The 9,151-nt window shown below is 37.9% G+C and overlaps 1 long non-coding RNA gene across 1 annotated transcript; it reads right to left on the bottom strand.

The window, feature by feature from the left end:
- Window positions 1–201: 201 nt before the first annotated feature.
- Window positions 202–8,625, bottom strand: LOC136265176 (uncharacterized). Its single transcript, XR_010705419.1, has 4 exons — window positions 8,463–8,625; window positions 2,083–2,202; window positions 1,955–2,032; window positions 202–437 (listed from the first exon to the last, which is right to left on the bottom strand). It is a non-coding gene; the product is annotated as an uncharacterized lncRNA (long non-coding RNA).
- Window positions 8,626–9,151: the final 526 nt, after the last annotated feature.

The raw sequence follows: 9,151 nt of genomic DNA, 5'->3' as shown, positions 1-9,151 counted from the left end.
CCAAACCACACATGTCTGCTCTTCACACCTTTACTGTCATTAATCACCTAGTTGGCTGAAATGCTATTTCTCTTGACAAACATACTCTTTCCTTTTCAGCTGTTACTTCAGGGCTCATCTCATCATGTACATACTATATAAATCCAATGCAATATTTTCATAGTAATTACTGTATAAATAAAATAAACAAGGTGTATTTTACAGAATATGTTAGACAGGAATCATTTAATACACTACAACATATATGGTAAGTCTAGTAATACTGTTGACTACATATTGTGTTCAGTGGCCTGGTTTGAAGCGGACCTGTACATGTACTTTATTACTCTTCCTTCTACCATAGCTGGCTGAAGATTTCCTGTTTTGTGGTGAAGATGTCCTCTTTCCTCCACTAGGAAAACCAGTTGCCTTATCAGCATCAGAAGAATTCAGTTTAGCTATACGGTGAATGGGAAAATGATACATCATTTGTTGCATTGCAATGTAATACAGTGAAACCTCACTGTAATCCAACACCTCTAAAATTTGACACCAACTGCCGTACCAATAAGATATTTACTATGTAACAACACCTTACAACTTTGTTGTTAATCTGATATGACTTTGGCATGATGGGCATTGGATTATTGAGGTTTCATTGTATCAACATTTATAGAGTACAAGTACACAGAAAAAATTGGAATTTTCAACTAGAGTAGGGACCATAGCATATCGATAAAAAGTAATAAAACAAGCTGGAGTAGTGCACAATAGTAAATCACAGTACAACAATAAGAAGTGTTATATCCCTACTGTGCATTTCCATTATGGTATCTTGAGCACAGTAGGGATATAACACTTCTTATTGTTTTACTGTGATTTAATGTTGTGCACTACTCCAGCTTGTTTCAGTACTTTTTATCAATATGCTATGGTCCCTACTCTAGTTGAAAATTCCAAATTTTTCTGTGTACTTGCTTGTTAACTTTTTTCTTGTAAAATAATTATTATGACTTGGTGAACCCACGCATAATGGCACCACGCTCCCCAAATATCGCCTGAAAAGTGAAGTATCCATTATGCTTCGTTCTCAGCTATTCCCAACCCGTTACACAACATTTCGTATCAAGAACTGTTCGAAAAGCACTTCTGCAATCCATGCATACCAAAAAAAGAAATGGCACTGCGCGCCCCAGTTATATCAATTATCATCTGAAAAGTGAAGTATCCATTATGTTTCGTTGTCGGCTAAGTTCAACCCGTTACACAGCAGTATAAATCAAGAACTATTTGAAAAGCACCTCTACAATCAGAGTAACCACTATGAAAAATACAGATGATTTTTATTTTGAAGGGAAGCCATCACATGCTACCACCAAATCGACACTTTTCACTGTCAGCAAAGATGAATGGGACACAAAGGAGGACACTGGTAAGTCCATGAAGAATGCATTGTACATACTGCAGTATGCCCAAGGCACCTCTCGGCCCGAAGCGACATTGAACAGTGAAAAAATCAACCCCCATAGCCTAAGCTGTTATCGAGTTATGCTTGTCTGAAGGCATCAGTCAGTTACTTACTTACTTAGTCAGTAGAAAATTCTGTTATAGTTGCTTTTTTTAAAAAAATTCTGTAGCAACTTATTGAAAGTGTTTTGGGTCGATCTGAAAGCTTGTTTGGGCTTAGTTTTACCTAACCAATAATGCCTCATCGTCGTCTGGGAAAATTGAGGTTGGTTTTTGGTGATATTATTTTGTTGGCCACACCTACTCCTTTGTGGTCCCTACTATACAGTATTATTGTACTGTATGATAAAACAGGGTCCTAAACTTGTCATACTAAGAAACTGATTAGTTGTCACTACTAATAGAAGAACCCACCAGCATAAATTGTTCAATTTTTCAAATATAAATACTGCATCCTCCACCTCTGTGCAAGTTTGCATGTAATGCAAATAATCACACTGTTGCTTACACATAAAATGGTTATCTTCTAACAGCTTCTTCAAAACTGGGTAGAAAGTGAATTTCTCAGTCTCTTCATCATCCATAGCTATGGTATATACAAAATATAATACTTGACCAGAGTTCTTCATTTCTTACTTCTAACTACCAGTACCACATGGCAGAACTCTCAATGGCCAAAGTATTTCTTTGCATTTCCTTCTAAGTCTTTGAACAATCCTTTGCTTGTTCCATCAGCTGAACACAAATCTATGACCTCTGTGTACCAGAACATGTTAAATTAGTGCGTACCCAAATTAGTTACTTCACACTGTTTATACACTGTGAATTTGTATACACAATATCATTGGGGGTGGGAAACATAATACATTTGTATCTAAGGCTTAGTCAATAGTTCTTTATGCCTGCCCACATTGCATTTTCCATACCACATCAGTGATCTTTTGCAACTGTGGCTGAATGTAGCCAATAAGCAGCTTTTATTATAAACTTACTTTTTTTTTTTTGAAAAGCATATTAATGAAATTATTTAAAGCACTTAGAGGCACTGGACACCCTGCAGATAGTTGTAACTTCATGATAGGTTCATGCATAGATAATACATGCGTTCATAATGGATTTGAAACGCCCGTTAAATTATTTACCTATCCTAGTTATGGTGCGCCAATACACTCAAAAATTCGTTGAAATAAACTGAGTGGTTGTTTGGCTTTCTTTTGCTTGTTTGAAGGCCAGTTTGAAGGCATGGACATTTTCTTGTTTATTGTGTTGCGTTGTGTACTGAACAAGAACACAGTGTGTCTGTGGACATTGGAAGAAATACTGTTGCAACAGGTGACAATGGCAAGTAAACTTCAGTATAGCAGCAGTACTATAATAAATAATATTAGCCAACTTCACATTTACACAACCAAAGAAATGTGTGAAACAGATTTTATGCCACAGTACTGCTCAGCTTGAGCTAAATAAATGCACAAAGTAGTGCCTGTTTTCTGACATTTCATCGAAACAGTGTCTTGTAACCTCCCTGAATATATCAGTTTGTAACTGTACTTTTTAGTGTTCTTAATCATCATAATAATCATCAGTGGAAACACACAGCAAAACAGTGAATATCTAGCTAGCCTATTACACTCTAGCTACATAGTGGTAAAACAGCAGTAAAGAAATAATGCTGCACTAACTGTTTCTTCAGGAAATTTGCACAATGTTTTGAAACACCATTTTACAGTTCAACCCAAAATTTTCTTATGCTGTTGTTTACTACTTGCCACAATCCAGCCTCCAATTAGTGTAGATGGTATAACCCAGCTGTAAACAACAACAATAATTTGCTGGTTACAAAACAGCAAAATCTTCATCTGTGGAGACCATAAAGTTTATGTGTACCAAAAGGAGGACAACCCATGACGTCACTATGTAAATAATACAGGTGTTTCCAATTCATGTGTCATATATTATCTATGGTTCAAGACACCCATTAATGATCTAGGTTCACTAATAATGATTGACCACACCTCTTAACTATCAATTTACTCAAACACAATGACTTCACCCCTTATTGGTCTAGTTTAATAACAACATGGTGAAACAAGCAATAGTGACCATGCCATGCCTTAACAAAATCTAGTTTTTTAATAATTATTTCACAGGTGATGACCTGTTTAGTGTGATTGGTCTGATGTGAATATCTGGCTTGACTAATAGATTGAGCATGGAGACTACACCTCTTAACAATCTATTGTGATGACCTCACCCACTAATTGGTCTAGATGTATTTTCAATGACAAATTAGGAATAGTGACCATGCCCCCTGGTAGGAGTAGGGATTTTCCCACCAAGCTACAGCTGCATGCTGTTTTTATTACTTGAATCTCTACTTCACTTTTAAAAATAGTTTTTTGTTGTTATAGCTAACATACAGCACTACATGTTTGACTGTTCTATTATCATTTATCATTCACGACTGTTGTATTAGGGTAATTGTTGTATTAGAGTACCTCAGCCAGCCTCTTTGGCATGAACAAAGTTATAACATGCCAAAGTAGGGATTTTCTTACAGAGCTATGTTGTAATATCATCATTGTCTCTTGTTTCACTCTTTTTATTGTTTGGATCTGTAGTGATATGTTAATAAACATGTGACTATCACGAGTAACACCTGCATCCTGTGTAAACATCACATGTCTATCATATGACTGTACTTGTATGGTTGTACTCTGTCTGTATAAATATGTGTGCTTTACAAGTCATGATCAGTTATATAGGCTAGTCACGTGGAGTCCTATAAGGGCCCAATGCTACATGGTGTCAGAAGTGGTTCGCTGAAGGAAAGAAGGCCCGTGCAAGGCGAGTCTTTTAGCAAAGGCTACAGTGAGGCGTCTAGCAAAGGCAGACGTCCTGGTGTCTCCAGATAAGAGAGAGTTACCCCGTTTCCTCAGAAACCTTAGTGTCCGAGAGGGACAGTTCTACGCCACCCGTCGATGGGAGACGATGGACAGGCTATATATCAGACAACAGATACTAGTCTACGGTGCCTACTGACGAGCTCACCCGAGAGAGGAGCGAAATAACTCCTGGTCATGAGAAGATCAGACAGAAGAAGAGGACGAGAAGGATACAGTTCCTACCGTTCCCCTAAGATTCCAAAGAGAGTAAAGACTATCGCTAAAAGTGAAGACCATAACATAGATGGTAGATCAACAATATCAAAGACCAAACCCCGTAATAGAGATGGAGCAAGCGCCAATAGCGAAAACACGACTAATGATGTTTGCTGGATCTTTACCAAAGCTGAACAGGCCTGGAGAGATGCCACAGATTTTGAGGTAACACGTCATCTAAGCTATTCTGGTGAAGACCAAAGAAAGGGAGATGTAGTGATCTGTTAATGAACACGTGACTATCACGAGTAACACCTGCATCCTGTGTAAACATCACATGTCTATCATATGACTGTACTTGTATGGTTGTACTCTGTCTGTATAAATAAGTGTGCTTTACAAGTCATGATCAGTTATATAGGCTAGTCACGTGGAGTCCTATAAGGGCCCAATGCTACAGGATCCCTACTTCATTTTTCAATATACCATAGTAAATAAGCTGATGTGCTTTTTTACTTCCAAATGTCCAATGTTATTGCTAATTTATTAATTTGCATTGCCAATTACCAATTAAATTACTTATTGAATAAGTGTTTGTATAATCATCATACAGGAGACCACATAGGAGTAGGCGTGGCCTATGAAATAACATCACCCTAAAACCAGCCTCAATTTCCCTGACGATGATGAGGCAGTTGTGGTTAGGTAAAACTAATCCTAAACAAGCCTTCAGATCGACCCGAAACACTTTCAACAAGTTGCTAAAGAATTAAAAATAAAATTATTTAACAAAATTTTCTACTGACTGAGTAACTGACTGACTGAGCAAGTACTGAAGTATCTGACTGATTCCTTCAGACAAGCGTAACTCGATAACGGCTAACGCTGAGAGCTTCATTTTTCACAGCTTCGGCTGCCTTTTGGTATACCGCAGTACGTACAATGCATTCTTCATGGACTTACCAGTGTCCTCCTTTGTGTGCCATTCATCTTTGCTGACAGCGAATAATGTCGATTTGGTGGTAGCACATGATGGCTTCCCTTCGTAATGGAAATCGTCCATATTTTCTTAGTAGTTACTTTGATTACAGAGGTGCTTTTCAAACAATTCTTGATTTGTACTGCTGTGTAATGGGTCAAACATAACCGACAACGAAGCATAATGGATACTTCACTTTTCAGAAGATAATTGATATAACTGGGGCAAGCGGCACCATTTCTTCGGTGTGCATGGAATGTAGAGGTCCTTTTCGAACAGTTCTTGATCCAAAATGCTGTGTTAATGGGTTGAACATAGTAGACAACGAAGAGTAATGGATACTTCACTTTTCAGATGATAATTAATATACGGGGGGGGGGGGGGGGTGCACAGCACCATTTCCAGATGCAGTATGCGTGGGTTCACCAGTCATAATAATTATTTACAAAAAATGTTAACAAACAAGTACACAGAAAAATTTGGAATTTTCAGCTAGAGTAGAGACCATAGCACATCGATAAAAAGTACTGAAGCAAGCTGGAGTAGTGCACAATATTAAATCACAGTAAAACAATATGAAATGCTGATATCTCTACTGTGCTCAAGATACCATAATGGAAATGCACGCACCGTAGAGATATAATACTTCTTATTGTTATACTGTGATTTAATATTGTGCACTGCTCCAGCTTGTTTCAGTACTTTTTATCGATGTGTTATGGTCCATACTCTAGTTGAAAATTCCAAATTTTATTGTATATATATAGACATAGATAGTGCTGGCAACAGTTTCAAACATGAAAGAAATATTTTATCAGTACAGTAGGACCTTGATTATCCGAACAATATAAGTGACTGCTCTATTAGAGTATTTCGCCATTACGTGAACGTTCTATTAGAGTAAGTGCATGTTCTATTAAAGTAGTTGAACACAACTCTGTACATAAATGAATGGGCTTCATTTATCCAGTTATCTGAACATTTTCATGATTGAACTGGCATGCAGGTGTTCAGATAATGGAGGTCCTACTGTAATACCATTACTGTAATCATTTAACTCAACTATCAAACATGTTATATAGTTCTATGAAGTTAAGTTTATGGAGAGTTTGAAATGAGATAGGTAGCAAAGCAAGCATCCCAGCAAAGCCAGGGAAATCCTTTGATTTTCCTCAAACACAGCATAAACTTACTGTCATGTCAAAGACATCATTATCAAACAGTACTTACAACATGAAAGCATGCTTGTTCCTGTACAAAACCATTGGGAGTGAACACACATTCATCTCTTTGATATTACTGTATTTGGTGGGAGCTCAGGTGAACGTGTACTGAAATACAGCATAAAAAAACAAGAAAATATTTACCAGTGACCTGATATAAAATTTTTTAAAATTGCCAAAACTTGAAATTTTGTCTGCCTAACTTGCTCACTCACTCACTCACTCACTCCACTCACTCACTGACCACAGCGGCAAGCCTAGAGGACTAATGAAGTAGCACATGGCCACAACTTTACTCCACAATAACAAACTCACCAGTGGGATGTGCCTTTTGGGGTTCCGACAAGGAGTGTAGGCCCTCTGTGCCTTGTCATTATCTTCAATCAGGCTGCTTGTCTTTCTTCATCCAACAAAACCATATTGAGACATCAATTTTCCATATCAACACTTTCTTTCAACAGCACATCTAGATGCCACAGAATTATTTCAGAGCTGGATTTCAGAAGTGCTTCAGTCCCTGCGCTACTATAAGAGTATACTAGCTACAACTTCATGATTGGGATCCTGTTCGTGATAGGTTCGCAACCACACCCTTCAAATAAAGATCTAAATGGACTAATGGCGATAGAGTATGGAGACCACACCTCTTAACAATCTAGTTAACAGTAAACAAGATGACCTCACCCCTTATTCGTCTAGCTAGCTGCACACCTCTTTGTTGACTCGAGATACTCTAACAGAACAGTCGCTCTAATACATGATATTCTAATAGAACAGCCACAAGTTACACCATAACTAGCTATGCTACAACACAAAACTAAGCAAACTAGTATTTTAAAAATTTTAAATGAAGTAGGGATCCATGCAATAAAAAATGGTGAAACAAGAGATGAATGATGGTATTACAGCATAGCTCGATGGGAAAGTCCCTACTTTGGCACATTAGCTATAATTTTGTTCAAATGCCAAAGTAGGGACTTTCCCACCAAGCTATGCTGTAACACCATCATTCATCTCTTGTTTCACTACTTTTCATTGCAAAATTAATAGACTGTATTAATATTACTACGTATCTAGTTGGAGCACTACTTTTTAGAGTTTCTTGCCAATATTCTGTGAGAGCAGTGACATCTAACCATTCCTTAATCAGCAGGGGGAAACACATCGCTGCCAAAGGAGTGGTGAAGCCAAGCCAATCTATCACGTACAATCTCATCCAGCATACCACACTGTCCATGGCAAGAGAATTCAGCTATGTTCGTCCATTTTTGATGGATGATATGGTTTTGCAGTTAATGAGACAATATGGGGCAAAATGATCAGGTGAGGGTAAATCAACAGCACCATTTCCAGACAGAGGCGTAGTCAGAATCCGGGCCCAAGCATCAATAATTCAAGATACTCTAATAGAGCAGTCACAGCATTCAGAGAAAAGCAGTGTAGCAAGCTACGTATGCAGTTATAAATAAGGAGATATAGTTGGTGAAAGGCAGCTATTGTCAGTAGGTAGCAATCTTTTTTAGGTCTTCAGCTTACATCCAGGCCCGAAAGTCTGGCTACACCCCTCATGCCCGTTTCCGAGAAACTATGAAGAGGCCCAACTGTGTGCAATTTGGGTGGGTAGTTCTTGGCGAGTGGCTTATCTTACACCTTACCAGTTTAATACATATTTCAGAAATTTCATTCTTTTCTTACTTTTACTGAACCCCATACCTTTCTTGGGGATATCACTGCGTTTCTTGACAGCTGCCAACAGCACGTTCACCATACAGTCGGGATTAAACAGACATTCTGTGCCCTCAGATACTGCTACTGTAATAAACATCGTGAATGTGTCACGAAACCATGAAACTGTCGCTACTCTCCTTGCTTAGTTACCGGGGCTCGACGGGGTTTGCAAATCACGGTGAGCACGTGACTAAACGTCAAGCCTCTAATATCTTACATGATAGGGGAACTACTTACTTTTCATAACTTGGTAGGAGATCTATAAGGTAAATGAAGTTCATGTACAAAGAGCATAATTACATGATGAATGATCCATGCCATGGTAAGCAAAAATAACATTTCATGTGGACAACAACGTGGCCCGGATTCAGAAAAATCACTCGTGTGAAAGTCAACTTATATATATATATATATTTGTTAATGTACAAACTCAATCATGAGTATATTCGTACATAAGTAGTTAGCTACTTATTTACAAATTTATATAATTGTTAAATAAATCAAGAGATGGAGCTTGGATAATATGATCATCTAGTTGGTTCCATAATTTTATTGTAAAAGGAAAGAAGGAGTTCATATAAGCATCTACCCTTGTTGGCAACTGCAGAAATCTTTGATGGTGACCTCTAGTTGTGGTGTTGCTTGGTCTAAACTGTTGGTGCACATTAATATCT

Source organism: Dysidea avara, chromosome 8 (genome assembly GCF_963678975.1).
Source record: "Dysidea avara chromosome 8, odDysAvar1.4, whole genome shotgun sequence".
NCBI lineage: Eukaryota > Metazoa > Porifera > Demospongiae > Dictyoceratida > Dysideidae > Dysidea > Dysidea avara.
Note: the sequence above shows the minus strand (reverse complement) of the source record. Positions and strands in the feature narration are given on the sequence as shown.